Source organism: Macaca fascicularis, chromosome 1 (genome assembly GCF_037993035.2).
Source record: "Macaca fascicularis isolate 582-1 chromosome 1, T2T-MFA8v1.1".
NCBI lineage: Eukaryota > Metazoa > Chordata > Mammalia > Primates > Cercopithecidae > Macaca > Macaca fascicularis.
Genome location: NC_088375.1, coordinates 61,826,171 through 61,843,219, shown reverse-complemented (window position 1 = coordinate 61,843,219; position 17,049 = coordinate 61,826,171). Strand labels below are relative to the sequence as shown.

Sequence of the window (17,049 nt, the reverse complement as noted above, 5' to 3'; positions counted from 1 at the left end):
CCAAATCCAGGATGAAGTTGTTCTCTGATGTTCCTTTATCTGCCCAAAATCCAGACCCGCAAAGCAGAACAATTGTTTTTTCTTCCCCTCCCTGTAGGACTAAGACAAGTTAATCTCTGTTCTGGCGTCCATCCATTCTCCCTAGTAATCCTTTATTGCCCCTCAGCAGAATTCCTCTTCTCCCCCTCCCATAGTCTGTTTTGCCAGGATGATATATAAACTTCCAAACTCCACTGGGAGGTGAGCAATAACCCTGTGGTTCTCCCCCACATACATATTAATGATACATTTGTATGCCTTTTCTCCAATTCATCTGCCTTTTCTAAGTTGATTTTTCAGCGCAACTTCAAAGGGCAAAGGGGAAGTGTCCCGTGGCCCCTACATGATCTTTTAAGGAAGTGACTTGAACCCTCCCCACATTGAGAGGTGAGCCTCTTCCCTTGAAACCGGGTAGACTTGTGACAGAAGTAACGTGATGTGACTTCCAAGGAGATAGGTTGCTGGCAGTGTGGAAAAAATAAGCTGTTTTGCCCTAGGTCTCATACTACAATCAACCAGAAAACTGACCAAATGTGTGTGGGTTTTACCCCACACACCAAGAAGCAAGCAACCAGTTCTGCAGCACACACACCAGCTGGGTGTCCTCTAAGTCTACCTGGAGATGTTGTCAGATCCCACAGTTTGAGGGGTCAGTGCTAGAAGACTGCCCCCGACTTCAGACGCCAATCACAAGTTCCAGGTGTGTTTTACCTGTGCTTCTGACTGATCAGCTGTAAACTGGGGTTTCCATGACCCCTTCCTTGGGTTTGATTAATTTGCTAGAGCAGCTCATAGAACTTGGGGAAATGCTTACATTTTCTTTTCTTTTCTTTCTTTCTTTTTTTTTTTTTTTGAGACAGAGTTTCACTCTCTCCACCAGCCTGGAGTGCAGTGGCATGATCTCGGCTCACTGCAACCTCTGCCTCTCAGGTTCAAGCAATTCTCATGCCTCAGTCTCCCAAGCATCTGGGATTACAGGCACCCACCACCACACCGGGCTAATTGTATTTTTAGTAGAGACGGGGTTTTGCCATGTTGACCAGACTAGTCTTGAACTCCTGACCTCAGGTGATCCACTCGCCTCGGCCTCCCAAAGTGCTGGGATTACAGGCATGAGATACCGAGCCTGGCCACGCTTACCATTTTATTATAAAAGATATCGTAAATGAGAAAAGAAAAAATAGCTCAAAGCAGTCTGAGTTATGGTTAAGGATGCAAAATTTATCAAGCCCAGAGACATATGAGAGTGGGACTTCAATTGTGCTACTCCCCCCACCCATGTCAAGGGAGAATTGTTTAAAGGTATTTTTTGTTCCCATTATCTTCACGGATACTGAATTTGTGATACAAAGATCAATGGATAGCCAATTAATAGCTTATGTTATTTTAATGTAAATTCTTAGTAAACAACTTAGAAAAATCCAGTATATATTCAGGGCAAACTGAATCCATCTTCCCAGGTTGCAGCCCTCAAAGTTGGCCCAAATAAACTCTCTGCTTATATTAATTTGATCTCTTTTTTTCTTTAAAAAATTTTAAAATTTATTTTTTATTTATTTTTATTTTGTAGAGATGGGGTCTCATTATGTTGTCCACGCTGGTCTCATACTCCTGGCCTCAAGCGATTCTCCTGCCTCACCCGCTCAAAGTGCTGGGATTACAGGCGTGAGCCACTGCATCTGACCAGTTTTTTCTTTAGGTCAACACAGGTGCCTGCCACCATGCCTGGCTAATTTTTGTATTTTTAGTAGAGATGGGGTTTCACCATGTTGGCCAGGCTGGTCTTGAACTCCTGACCTCAAGTGATCCACCTGCCTCGGGCTCCCAAATTGCTGGGATTATAGGCATGAGTCACTGCGTGCAGCGATGGCTTGACTCTTTTTTTTTTTTTTTTTTGAGACAGTTTCTCTCTTGTTGCCCAGGCTGGAGTGCAATGGCATGATCTCAGCTCACCACAACCTCTGCCTCCCGGGTTCAAGCAATTCTCCTGCCTCGGCTTCCTGAGTAGCTGGAATTACAGGCACCCGCCACCACGCCCGGCTAATTTTGTATTTTTAGTAGAGACGAGGTTTCACCATGTTGGCCAGGCTAGTCTCAAACGCCCGACCTCAGGTGATCTGCCTGCCTCAGCCTCCCAAAGTGTTGGGATTACAAGCCTGAGCCACTGCACCAGGCCTATGGCTTGACTCTTGAGTGGCCTCCCTTCTACTCCTACCTACTCGAGACTTGACCCCCATCACCCTCCTGAGCAGGCTTATGAAATATCCTCTTAGTGTGTACATTGCCTCAGTGTACACACCTTCCTTTGTCTTGAGAGCCCAGAGAGTTTGACTAAAGGTGGGATAATCTTCAATGACTCTTCTGGTACTGAGTCACCGGTGCTTTTTCAGGGCTAACTGATAGACAAGAAGACCACAAGTACAATTACACTAGAGACTGGAGACAAAGAGGTATGAAACGTGACCCATGATTTCAAGGAACTTACAAGCTGTTTACTGTTTAAAATTTGTAAAAGTCCAACACTGATGAATTCTCTGTCCAGAGAACTTCAATAACTCCATGTTGGCTATAGGTGGAATGAATGATCATTTCGTTTATTATCCAAATCAAAACGTTTTGATAGTGAAAAGAGACTCTAAAATTGCTGTAAACCAGACCCAGTGACCCATGCCTGTAATCCCAACACTTTGGGAGGCTGAGACGGGAGAATTGCTTGAGGCTAGGAGTTTGAAACCAGCCTGAGCAACATAGCAAGATCCTACAAAACTTTTAAAAATTAGCTGGGCATGGTGGCACATGTCTGCAGTCCTAGCTACTCAGGAGGTTGAGGCAAGAGGATCACTTGAGGCCAGGAGTTTGAGATTGTAGTGAGCTGTGATCTAGCCACTGCACTCCAGCCTGCACAACAGAGTAAGACTCTAGCTCTAAAATAATTACAATAATAAAATTACCTCGGGAAAACAGACATAGACTATGCCTATCCTGGGCAAACCAGTACAATGGTCCTCGTAGCCATAGGAACATATATAAGAAGAGCCCTAACACCTTTTTTATTTATTTAATTTATTTATTTAATTAATTTACTAATTTATTTATTTTTTAGACAGAGTTTTGCTCTTGTTGCCAAAGCTGGAGTACAATGATGCAATCTTGGCTCACTGCAACCTCTGCTTCCCAGGTTCAAGCGATTCTCCTGCCTCAGACTCCCGAGTAGCTGGGATTACAGGCGCATGCCACCACACCTGGCTAATTTTTTGTATTTTTAGTAGAAACGGGGTTTCACCATGTTAGCCAGGCTGGTCTCAAACTCCTGACCTCAGGTGATTTGCCTGCCTCAGCCTCCCAAAGTGCTGGGATTGCAGGTGTGAGCCACTGCGCCCGAGTGCAGTGATATGATCAGAGCTCACTGCAGTCTCAACTTCCTGGGCTCAGGTGGTCCTCTTATTTCAGCCTTCCAAGTAGCTGGGACTACAGGTGTGTGCCACCACACCTGGCTAATTTTTTGTATTTGTAGTAGAGACAGGGTCTTGCTGTGTTGCCCAAGCTGATCTTGAACTCCTGGGCTCAAGTGATCCTCCTGGCTCAGCCTCCCAAAGTGCTAGGATTACAGGCGTGAGCTACTGTTCATGGCTCCTAACACTTCTTATTCATTATTAAACTCACTAGGCCAAACCACAACTTTTTTGCATCCAACTCTCCTACTACTTTGCAGCTACCACCATGCAGCTGAACATGACCGGGAAATACACAGCCATGCTGACTGGTCTGCTTTAAATTCATAACCATTTATCTCATGTGAACCCTTAAAGCTGCATAGCTATCATGCCACATTTGCCTGATTCATTCATTCTCCCACACTCCTGGACAGCGCTTTCACATCTCCTCCTCTCTCCCCGAAACTGCAACACCTGCCTCACTCTCACTCTGAGTTGAAGACCTTACCACTTCCACCCAGCTGGCTGCTCCTGCGCTCTGCCTGCTCTCCTGCTATTGTCTGTGCTCCCTCACAGGAGCCCTCACTCCATGGTGTCCTAGACCCTGTCTCCTCCAACCCACTCAAACCCATTTTGTCCCAGCAATTCTTTCCTCTGTGTCACGCTTCATTAGTTTTTCCCTCTCATCATTTCCTCAGCACAAACGTGTGTTATTCTATCTCATCTCCCATCTTTAAAAATCCCTCTCTTGGCTCTGTTTTCCCTTCAGTTATCACCCAGTTGTCTTCCTCCTTTCGCACAAAATTATTTAAAGGAATATTCAGTCTCCAATTTCTCACCTTCCATTCTATCTTCAACCCACTCCGGTGAAGTTTTTGCTTCTACCATTCCATCAGAACTGCTTGGGTCATGGTAGCTAAAGAACTCCACATCCTGCCTCCAGTGGGCATTTCTCATCCTCTCAGCAGCATTTCACATAGGTGATCTCCTGAAAACACGTTTTCACTTGACTTACAAAACACCATCCTCGCCTGGTTTGACTCCTACCTCTCGGGCCACACCCTTTCTTCCTTTCTTTCCTTTCCTTCCCTTCCCTTTTCTTTCTTTCTTTCTTTCTTTTTCTTTCTTTCTTTCTCTCTCTTTCTTTTTCTTTCTTTCTCTTTCCTTCTTTCTTTCTTTTTCTTTCTTTTTCCTTCTTTCTGTTTCTTTCTTCTTTCTTTCCTTCCTTCTCCTTCCTTCCTTCCTTCCTTCCTTCCTCCCTCCCTCCCTCCCTCCCTCCCTCCCTCCCTCCCTCCCTCCCTTCCTTCCTTCCTTCCTTCCTTCCTTCCTTCCTTCCTTCCTTCCTTCCTTCCTTCCTTCCTTCCTTCCTTCCTTCCTTTCCTTCCTTCTTCCCTCCCTCCCCTCTTTCTTTCTTTTTTTGTTGGAGTGTCTCAGGCCTTAGTCCTGACATCTCACCTCCTTTTTTAATCTGCACTTATTTCTTAGGTGATTTTATCCAGTCTGCAAGTTTTAATACCACTTGTATCTGATGATTCCCAAATTTGTGTCTCTAACCTGAACTTCTTTCCAGAACTCCAGCCTTGATTGTTGACTCAACATTTCTATTTGGATATCTAATAGGCATTTCACACTTAACATATTCAAAGTTGAGCACCTGCTATTTACCCTAACACTGTTCTGTCTTCATTCTTAGCAAACGTGGATGATGGCAGCTACATTCTTCCAGTTACATGGACAAAAAACCTCGCTGTTATCTTCAACTCCTCTTTCTCTTACACCCTACATTCCACCCATCAGAAAATTCTCTGTTCTAGCTTCAAAAGGTTTCTGGAATTGGGCCACTTCTTTTTACTTTTTATTTTATGTTTGAGACAGGGTCTGTCACCCAGGCTGGGATACAGTGGTGTGATCTCCACTCACTGCACCCTCAACCTCCCAGGCTCAAGTGATCAGCCCATCTCAGCCTCCCAAACGGCTGGGACTACAGGTGCCTGCCACCACGCCCAGCTAATTTTTGTATTTTTTGTAGACACAGGGTTTCACCATGTTGCCCAGGCTGGGAGACTACTTCCTACCACCATCATCTCTCACCTCCTAATTTGTCTTCCTGCTTCTGCACTTACTTCCCTTTGATCTATCCTCAACACAGTAACTAGATGCATTCTGTCAAATCCTAATTCAGATCATGTCACTTCTCTGCTCATAACTCGTCTTTCTGAAATACGTAAAGATGAAAGCATCCCCCTCCTCATCACCTCTTTGGCATCGTGTCTTCCTTTCCCTCCTGCTCCCTCTGCCTCAGCCACATTGTCGCCGGCTTCCCCTGCCTCAGCCACATTGTCGCCGGCCATCCTTCAAATACACCAGGCATATATGTTTGCTCATGATGTTTCATCTGCATAGAATGATCTTTCCCCAGATATCCTCATGGCTAGCTCCCTCACATCTCTCCAGGCTGAATCCAAAGGTCATTTTCTGAAGCCGGCCTTCCTTGGTGACTGTGGTAGTCAGCCTCCAAAATGGCTCCCAGCAATCCCCATCTCCAGACACCTGTACTTGTTTGTGGTCATGCTGTCCTCTCTCACATTGTACCAGGGCTGGTTTGTGTGACCAATGGAATATGGCAGAAGTGCTATTAGGCTACGTATTGGTCTGTTCTTGAATTGCAGTAAAGAAATACCTGGCCAGGCGCGACGACTCATGCCTATAATTCCAGCGCTTTGGGAGGCTGAGGCAGGCGGATCACTTGAGGTCGGGAGTTCGAGACCAGCCTGGCCAACATGGTGAAACCCTGTCTCTACTAAAAATACAAAAATTAGCCAAGCATGGTGGCTCATGCCTGCAGTCCCAGCTACTCGGGAGGCTGAGGCAGGAGAATTGCTTGAACCTGGGAGATGGAGGTTGCAGTGAGCCAAGACAGCACCACTATACTCTAGCCTGGGTGACAGAATGAGACTCTTTCTCAAAAAAATTAAATTAAAAATTTAAATTTAAAAAAAGCAATACCTGAGGCTGGGTAACTTATAAAGAAGATTAATTGGCTCATGGATCTGCAGTCTGTACAGGAAGCGTAATGGCTTTCTGCTACTGGGGAGGCCTCAGGAAACTTAAATCACGGCCAAAGGCAAAGGGGGAGTGAGCACTTCCCGTGACCGGAGCAGGAACAAGAGAGCAAGGGAGGAGGCGCTACACATTTTTAAATGACCAGAACTCATGAGAACTCACTCACTACCACAGGGACAGTACCAGTGGGGATGGTGCTAAGCCATTCATGAGAAATCCACCCCATGGTCCAATCACCTCCCTCCAGGCCCCGCCTCCAACATTGGGGATTACATTTCAATATGAGATTTGGGCAGAGACACACATCCAAACTATATCAAGATACCACTGATACTAGGTTATAAAAAATTGCAGGGCCTGGTGTGGTGGCTTATTCCTATAATCCCAACACTGGGAGGTCAAAGCAGGTGGATTGCTCGGAGTTTGAAACCAGCCTGGGCAACACGGCAAAACCTTGTCTCTACAAAAGTAAAACAGAAAAAAGAAAAAAAAATTTTTTTTTTTAAGACTGCAGCTTCCATCTTGGGCAGGTCACCTCTCCCTTCAGAAGCCTTCTTTCTGGGGAAGACAAGCTGCCATATCATGGGCAGTCCTCTGGTGGGGCAGGGAACTGAAGCCTCTTGCCAACAGCCATGCGAGTAAGCATGGAAGTTCCCAGCCAATACCTTGACTACACTCTCACGAAGGATCCCGAGCCAGAGCCACTCCAGGTAAGCCACTCCTGTCTTCTTAATCCTCAGACACTATATGAGGCCGGGCGTGGTGTCTCACGCCTGTAATCCCAGCACTTTGGGATGCTGAAGTGGGTGGATCACTTGAGGTCAGGAGTTCGAGACCTACCTGGGCAATACGGTGAAACCCTGTCTCTACTAAAAATACAAAACAGCTGGGCATGGTGGCGCACACCTGTTTAGTCCCAGCTACTCGGAAGACTGAGGCATAAGAATCGCTTGAACCTGGGAGGTGGAGGCTGCCGTGAGCCAAGATCACACCACTGTACTCCAGCCACTCCAGCCTGAGCGACAGAGCAACACCCTGTCTCAAAAAAAAAAAAAAAAAAAAAACTATAAAAGAGAATAAATGCTTATTGTTCTCAGTTGTTAAGTTTTGGGATAATTTGTTATGTAGCACTAACTAATACAGACATCATAGCCAAACCCATCCTCTGACATGTCATATCAACTCTTCTGCTTTATGTTTTTCTTCTTGGCATTGATTACTACCTAACACACTATATAGTTTATTTATGTATTTGTTTATTTATCTTGAGACGGAGTCTCACTCTTGTCACCCAGGCTGGAGAGCAGTGGCGATCTCAGCTCACTGCAACCTCTCCCTCCTGGGTTCAAGCGATTCTCCCGCCTCAGCCTCCTGAGTAGCTCGGATTACAGGTGCACATCACCACGCCCGGCTAATTTTTGTATTTTTAGTAGAGACAGGATTTCACCATGTTGGCCAGGCTGGTCGCGAACTCCTGACCTCATGATCCGCCCACCTTGGCCTACCAAAGTGTTGGGATTACAGGCGTGAGCCACCAGCCCAGCCTGTTTTATTTATTTATCTTGTTTTTGTTTATCTCCCCAACTAGGATGTAAATTCCTGGAGGGCAGGAATTTGTGTCTGTTTTCTTTGTTGTTGTTTTTATGTTTTGTTTTTTTTTTTGAGATGGAGTCTCGCTCTGTTGCCAGGCTGCAGTGCAGTGGCGTGGTCTCAGCTCACTGCAACCTCTGCCTCCTGGGTTCAAGTGATTCTCCTGTCTCAACCTCCCAAGTAGCTGGGACTACAGGTGTGCGCCACCACGCCCAGCTAATTTTTGTATTTTTAGTAGAGACGGGGTTTCACCATGTTGGCCAGGATGGTCTCAATCTCTTGACCTTGTGATCACCCGCCTTGGCCTCCCAAAGTGCTAGGATTATAGGTGTGAGCCACTGCGCCCAGCCTTGTGTCTATTTTTTTCACTGCCATATGTCCGTCACTCAGAACAGAGTCTAGCGTATAGGAGGCACTCAACAAATATTGGTCAAATGAATACATAATATGAATACATAAATTAATGAATGAATCTGATCTCAGCCTTCTGTCTGAAAATTCTTCTATACAAATCAGCTATCCTAATCATTTACTCACAGTTCTCCAAGATTTTTATTCCATAATCCCTGCAGTCAGTTTAGCTATAGCACAACATCTATGCTCCTAAAATCACCCTGTTATGCAAAAACCATGCCAAAAAAATCTATACGGCTGGCTGGCTGTAGCGGCTCATGCTTGTAATCCCAACACTGTGGGAGGCCGAGGTGGGTGGATCACCTGAGGTCAGGAGTTGGAGACCAGCCTGGCCAACATGGTGAAACCGCATCTCCACTAAAAATACAAAAATTAGCTGGGGGTGGTGGCATGCACCTGTTATCCCAGCTACTCGGGAGGCTGAGGCAGGAGAATTGTTTGAACTCTGGAGGTGGAGGTTGCAGTGAGCCAAGATTGCGTCACTGCACTCCAGCCTGGCAACAGAGCAAGACTTCATCTCAAAAAAACAAAACAAAACAAACAAAAAAGAATTATAGGGCTAATGGGAAAAATAGTTAGAGATTACAACATTCAGAAGTTTTGTCAATGTAACAACAAAAAAGATAGGAATCTAATAAAATTGTAGCACAGTTCACACATTAAATGGTTAAGAAATAGATACATGCTACAATAAATATGGCACAGTATCCTGAAACGGACATTAATTTTGTATATGGAGTTGGTTGTTGAAAGGGGTGCAGTTTATGAGTTCCTATGAAGTGGTGGAAAGAGGGTTTCTAACACACCCTGTAAACTCGGTTAGGTGGTAGAAATTTGAGAGGTGTCCTTGTGTACATTTTGTGTACTTCTGCCCTGTTTGGTTCAGCTGAGTAGAGTTTTCTCCATTCACCTGGTGTTTCTCAAGGAAAAATCATGCACAAGCAAATGCAAAATCTGTATTGCACTCAGATTGCTCCCCAATACATGAATCGGGTTGAAACAAATTCATGTTTTCAAAACCAAGACTTAGAGCATAACTGACTGTCTTTGTTTATACTCTTTTCCAGGGCTATAATAGTCTTCTTTATCCTTCTTGCCTGGCCAATTCCACCTGTACTTCAAGACCCCTTTTCCATTGTCTCCTTTATTGCCTACGTAGACTTTATCTTCTCTGAACATTCATATGCTTCCTTCTCACTTAAAAAAATAGATTTTATTTTTTTAGAGCAGCTTTAGATTCACAGCAAAACTGAGCAGAAGGTATAGAGAGTTCCCAGAAGACCCCTGCCTCCACACATCACAGCCTCCCCCATTATTAGCATCCTACACCAGAATGGTACATTTGCTACAATTGTGAGCCTGTATCAACACATTATTATCACCCGAAGACTGTAGTCAGCATTAGAGTTCACTCTTGGAATTGTAGATTCTATGGGTTTGGACAAACGTATAGTTACATGTATCCACCATTACGGTGTCATGCAGAATTGTTTCACCACCTCAAAGATCCTCTGTGTTCTGCCTATTCATCCCTCTTCATAGTTTTGCCTTTTCCAGAATGTCATATTGTTGGAACCATAGAGTATGTAGTCTTTTATGATTGGCTTTTTTTTAAACTTAGTAATTGCATTCAACTTTCCTTCATTTTTTTAAATTTAGTAATATGCATTTAAGTTTTCCTTTTCATGGCTTGATAGTTCATATCCTATTAGTGCTAAATAATATTCCATTGTTTGAATGTACCACAGTTTATTGAACCATTCACCTACCGAAGGAGATCTTGGTTGCATTCAAGTTTTGGCAATTATGAAAAAAACTGCTATAAATATCCATGTGCAGGTTTTTGTATGGTCATCGATTTTCAACTCCTTTGAATTAATACAAAGGACTGCAGTTTCTGGATCATTTGGGAAGAGTGTGCTTAGTTTTGTAAGAAATCGCCAAACTGTCTTCCAAAGGGGCTATACAATTTCGCATTCTCGCCAGCAATGAATGAGAGTTCCAATTGCTCCACATCCTCATCAGCATTTGGTGATGTAAACATTCTGGATTTTGACCATTCTAATAGGTATGTAGTGGAATTCTCACTTCTATTTTATTGCCATCTTGAGTTAGTAAGTTGACGTCACATAATATTAGTTCACATTACACCTATGTCTGTCTCTCCAACTAGCTCTAAACTCCTTGAGAACAGGAGTGGCCTCCAATTATTGTATCCTTTGCTCATCTTCCAGTCCTCATCTTAGGACTGTGTCTTGCATACAATGGCTGTTTAAAATTATTTTTTAACTTGGTTTTGTTCCTGAGGCAGGACTAGACAAGGCCTCTTTCATCACATAGCTCAATGCCTAATGAAAGCAGCAGGATCACTTATGGAGAAAATTCAGACCAGGAATGGGGACAGGAAACAAAAACCTGAGAGTAAAGATAAATATGGCAAAGATAAAAGTAAGCAATGAGTCCCAAGAATAGGGCAGTGTTCACTGATCATGTCTTGGCCAGTTTAATCAGGGAATTAATCCTAGAATGCCTGAGTTTTAAACAGAATTTTAAAGAAAAGGACAGTTTTGACTCAAAATTCAAAATTTCTTACCTAGAAGAAGAATAGCCCTTGGTATTGAACACCTAGTCCACCATCATACCCTAAATTAGTATCTCCTAAGAGTGAAGGTAGGCTACCATTACATTTCTCCCGCGAAGGTAGCAGGCAGAGCCACTACGTAGGCAATGAGTCATCTAGACAGTACAGTCTGGAACTGGTGGAAGGGAGTGGGGATGACTTTTGTGCCTCACTGATGGGGCATCAATTTGAGAAGCAGAAATGAACCGGGCCCCATCACTGCTCATTCCAGGTGCATCATTCAGATGTCAGTCTCTGTGAACCCCCTGCACACCAGCTGGAAATGAACCTTTACAGGGGAGGCTGACAACACACCTGATTCCAGCTGTGCGTTGGGTGAGGGGAGGATATGTGGTCAGGGAGTGGGGTATTAGTCTTTTTTTACACTGCTGCAGAGAAGTGCCTGCAAGTGGGTAATTCATAAAGAAAAGAGATTAAATCGACTCACGGTTCTGCAGACTGTACAGGAAGCATGGCAGCATCTTCTTCTAGGGAGGCCTCAGGGAGCTTTTATTCATGGCAGAAGGCAAGGCTGCAGCAGGCATCTTCACATGGCTGGAAGCAGGCTCCTTCACAGGAGGAAGAGCGAGACATCCAGGTCTCATGAGAACTCTGTCACAAGAACAGGACCAAAAAGGGAGGGTGCTAAACCATTTAGGAAGGATCTACCCCCATGATCCAATCACTTCCCACCAGGCCCCACCTTCAACATTGGGGATTACAATTGATCATGAGATTTGGGTGGGGACACAGATTCAAACCATATCAAAAGGGAAGGAGGGTGCAACGAAGCTAGAACTAGCTCTAGAGGTCTAATTAGAGTCTATGGCAAAACAAAAACATACTGTATTATTAATTCTAAAATCAGAGCTCAAGCTTATGGTTACTTTACATGTGCTTTGCACATTCACCCGCACAAACTGAAATCCCGTCTCTGCCTTCCACAACTCAAAAGGCTTTTTCTTTCCTGGTCACCCACTCCTCATCTCCTACCAAGGTCTAAATATTTGTGTTCCCTCAAACTTCATTACTTTTTTTTTTCTTTTTTTAGAGATGGGGTCTTGTTATGTTGCCCAGGCTGGAGTGCAGTGGCCATTCACAGGCAGGATCATTGTGCACTGTAGCCTCAAACAATCCTCCCACCTCAGCCTCTCGAGTGGCTAGGATTATAGGTGTGTTCCACTGTGTACCCGGCCACTGTTGAAATCTTAGCCCCCAAGTTTATCCTATTAGGAGGTGGGGTCTTTGGGAGGTGATTAGGTCATGAAGGTGGAGCCCTCATGAATGGAATTAGTGCCTTTATAAAAGAAGCCTCAGAAAGGTCTGTCACCCCACTCTGCTATGTGAGGTTATAGCAAAAAGACAGTTGTCTATGAACCAGGAAGCGGTGGCTCACCAGACACTGAATCTGCCAGAAACTTGATCTTGGACTTCCCAGCCTTCAGAATTGTGAGAAATAAATTTTTGTTGTTTATAAGCCACCTAGTCCATAATATTTTGGTATAGCAGCCAGAATGGACTAAGCCTTAATGAGACCAGAGGCCTTGGGATTTCCCTCACATTCTCTGAGTAAACACCCCCCTCCCCATCCTAGACCATCTTTGCAGTAATTTAATTTCCCCTGTGTTAAACTTCCACAGGAACTCTGAGCCATTGTGTGGCACTGGCTGCCTGGATTTCACATGATTTTTCTTTCTTTCTTTTTTTTTGATACAGAGTTTTGTTCTTGTTGCCAAGGCTGAAGTGCAGTGGTGCAATCTCGGCTTACTGCAACCTCCACCTCCAGGGTTCAAGCGATTCTCCTGCCTCAGCCTCCCAAGTAGCTGGGATTACAGGCATGCACCACCATGCCCAGCTAATTTTGTATTTTTTGTAAAGATGAGGTTTCTCCATGTTGGTCAGACTAGTCTGGAACTCTCGACCTCAGGTGATCCGCCCGCGTCAGCCCCCCAAAGTGCTGGGATTACAGGCGTGAACCACCGCGACTGGCCCACAGGATTGTTTTCACTCTGGAAGATGGTGTGCTCCTCTGTGCCCACACCCTGCATGCATCAGCCAATGGACCTTCCCATGCATCAGAGGCAGCTGGTCTGGAATGCTCAGTCCGTCGGAAAACACACACGAACATGCTGAAGGGGCGATAGAGCACACAAGGCTTTTGTTATCTCAGGCCTGTCCAACGGCTGTCTTATGTGAATGAGGAGAGCTAAGAGCACAGTTGCTGCTGTCACTGCTGCTGATTACTGAATTTTTTTTTAAGCCTCTATCCTTGTCCTCTGTTGTTCAGAATGAATTATAAATATGCACAATGGTGGTTTAATCCAAACCTTAATATCCTTTTCCTTCTCTGCCCTCCCTTGATGTGGGGAGTAGGGATGGGAGGAGTCAGGAAGAAACTTCTGAAAAGCTGATTTTCCAGTTTGACTAGAAAATAGATTACCAGCCCCAACCACTCTCCTCTCCTCCCAAAACATGACTGTCCATAGATCAGAAATTACCACTGCTATTTATTTTATTGGAGGGAATTGACTGGTTTGATAGAAAAAGACAGTCAAATAAACACTCTGCAATGGTTCATGAATCTGTTTAGATTGGTTGAGTATATAGTAGTCATGATTATCTTTACAGGCCCTGATACAATTTAACACATTAGGATTAAAACAACCATGTGAATAATGCTTGTTATAAGTAAGCACCAATAGAGGTGTTTTGTTTTTTTGCTAATCTATGGGAGAAAAAAAATTTAATTTCTAATTGTAAAAATTTGATTCTATTCATTAGTAAGTTCCTGCCCCCCACCTCTGCAAGTGGGGAAAATACCACCATTATCGGAACAATAGCACCAAAACCTAAGAAAAGAGTTTTGAATTGGGATAATCGTGATGGTCTTGGGTACCTATCCCTACCTGGGAATTGTTTTGAGTGTGGGTCACACAGCAGCTCCACATGGCTCACTCCACTGTTGTCTTGGTTTGCGCCAAGGACATCAAAGGAAAAGAGGAAATGCTACCACCTCTACTTTGGAATAATGAGATTCTGTGTGTACTCTAGTGTGAGGCCCTTCAGAGCCCTCAGTCCACCCTGTGCTAGCCTGCTTCAGGCCTAGTAGCTTCTCCTTCTTTCCATCATTATGGAGTATATCAGTCTGCTAGGGCTGCCATAACAAAATACCACAGACTGGGTGGCTTCATCAACAGATGTTTAATTGCTTGAAGTTCTAGAGGCTGGGAGTCCCAGACCAAGGTCTTGCAGGATCAGTTTCTGGCGAGGGCTCTCTTTCAGGCTTATAGATGGCCACCTTCTCACTATGTCCTCACACGGCAGGGAGAGAAAGAGTAAGCTCTCTGGTGCCTCTTCTTACAAGGATCCTAATCCTATCAGGGCTCCACCCTTATGACCTCATTTAATCTTGATTATTTCCTTACTCCAAATGCAGTCACACTGAAGGTTAGGATTCCAACATTTGCAATTCAGTCTATAGCATTCTGCCCTGACTCCCACAAAAAATTCATGCTCTTATTGCATGCAGAATATATTTATTCCACCCCACCAGCCTCAAAAAATCTTTTAAAAAAATTTTAAACTTATTTTTAAATTGTATTATATTTACATCTTCTTGGACACCAATTTTTAATTTGTATTAAAAGAATTTTTTTTGGGCTGGGCACGGTGGCTCACACCTGCAATCCCAGCGCTTTGGGAGGCCGAGACAGGCAGATCACAAGGTCAAGAGATCGAGACCATCTGGCCAACATGGTAAAACCCTGTCTCTACTAAAATTACAAAAATGAGCTTGGTGTGGTGGTGCGTGCCTGTAGTCCCAGCTACTGGGGAGGCTGAGGCAGGAGAATCATTTGAACCTGGGAGGCAGAGATTGCAGTGAGCCGAGATAGCGCCATTGCACTACAGCCTGGCAACTGAGCAAGATTCCATCTCAAAAAACAAAAACAAACAAAAAAGCAACAACAAAAATATTTTTGAGATGAACTCTCACCCTCTCACCCAGGTTGGAGTGCAGTGGTGAGATCTCGGCTCACTGCAACCTTCGCCTCCTGGGTTCAAGTGATTCTCGTGTCTCAGCCTCCTAAGTAGCTGGCTTTTGTATTTTTAGTAGGGAGAGCGTTTCACCATGTTGGCCAGGCTGGTCTCAAACTCCTGACCTCAAGTGATCCACCTGCCTTGGCCTCCCAAAGTGTTGGGATTAAAGGTGTGAGCCACTGCACCTGGCTTGTCTACCAATTAAAATTTTTTTGTTTTTAATTATTATATTTACATCTTCTTTTTTAAACTTTTATTATATTTACAGCTTCTTCCCTAAACTCAACACATTCCAGCATCAATTCTAAAGCTCATAGTCTCATCTAAATATCATCTAAATCAGATATGCGTGAGACTTGCAGTACATTCACCCTTAGGCAAAATTCCTCTCCAGCTGTGAACCTGTGAAACCAGACAAGTTACGTACTTCCAGATACAATGGTGAACAGCCATAGGATAGACATTCCCATTCCAAAAGAGAGAAATTGGAAGGAAGAAAGAGATGATGATCCCAAGCAAGTCCAAAATCTAGCAAGGGAAATTCTATTCAACTTTAAGCCTCAAGCATAATACTCTTTGGCTCAATACTCCACCTTTTAGGCCCACTGGGGAGTCTGTCCCATATTTAGGACCTACTGGGGAAGCAGTCTCGCCTCCACAGCTCTGCCCCCACAGGGATTTATACCCTCAGGGCTCCACAGTGTAGCCCCACCCATAAGGCTTCAGTCAGAGGCTGTCTGGCCACTTGAAACTGAGGCAATCACCCCACCCTTTGAAACCAAGGAGACAGCCCTGATGGTATCTGAATCACCTTTGAGGTCATTCTTCACTTTTACTTGCAGAATAAGGATTTAAGAAGTTCAATAGCCTTCTTTCATTTCATCTTGTTTTCTCTTTCCACTTTATTTAGTTCAAACTGACAGTGTCTTTGCTGGTATAATCCCATCTCTATTCCTGGCTTTTGCTAAGATGGTTAATGAAGTTTATGAGTCTTAGTCATGACCTCTTTATCAAATAGTTTTAGTTTTAGTTCTTTTTTCAGAATAAGTTTTTTCTTTTTTCTTTCTTTCTTTTTTTTCCAATATGGATAGACTTTCCCAAATCCCCTATTTCTGGTTCCTTTATGCTTAACAATTCCTTCTTGAACTAATTTCTCTCCTTTCCTATTTTGCTGTAAGCAGTCAGGAGGAACAAAGTTGCTCCTTCAGCACTCTGCTTAGAAATCTCCTCAGCTAAATATCCAGTTATATTGCTCACAAGTTCTGCTTTCCACAAAACACTCTTTAACCAAGTTATTCACCACTTTATTTATTTATTTATTTATTTATTTATTTTTGAGACAGAGTCTTGCTCTGTCACTCATGCTGGAGTGCAGTGGTATCATCTTGGCTCATTGCAACCTCTGCCTTCTGGGTTCAAGCAATTCTCATGCCTCAGCCTCCCAAGTAGCTGGGACTACAGGCATGTGGTACCACACTCCACTAATTTTTGTATTTTTAGTAGAGATGGATGAGGTTTCACCATATTGGCCAGTTTGGTCTTGAAATCCTGGTCTCAAGTGATCTGCCCGCCTCAGCCTCCCAAAGTGCTGGGATTACAGGAGTGAGCCACCATGCCCTGTCTTCACCATTTTGTAACAGGTTTCCTTTCCTCCAGTTTCCAATAACATGATCCTCATTTCTGTCTGACATTTCACCAGAATTACCCTTAATATCCATGTTTCTTGCATGTACCTCAAAAATCTTGCAGCCTCTACCCATTATCCGGTTCCAAAGCCACTTCTACATGTTTAGATATTTGTTACAGCACCACCTCATGTCTCACTACCAAAAAAAATGTATTAGCCAGAGT

At 44.0% G+C, this 17,049-nt stretch overlaps 1 long non-coding RNA gene across 1 annotated transcript; it reads right to left on the bottom strand.

Moving 5' to 3' along the window:
* Positions 1-9,736: 9,736 nt before the first annotated feature.
* Positions 9,737-11,772, bottom strand: LOC135969675 (uncharacterized). Its single transcript, XR_010585033.2, has 2 exons — positions 11,609-11,772; positions 9,737-10,955 (listed from the first exon to the last, which is right to left on the bottom strand). It is a non-coding gene; the product is annotated as an uncharacterized lncRNA (long non-coding RNA).
* Positions 11,773-17,049: the final 5,277 nt, after the last annotated feature.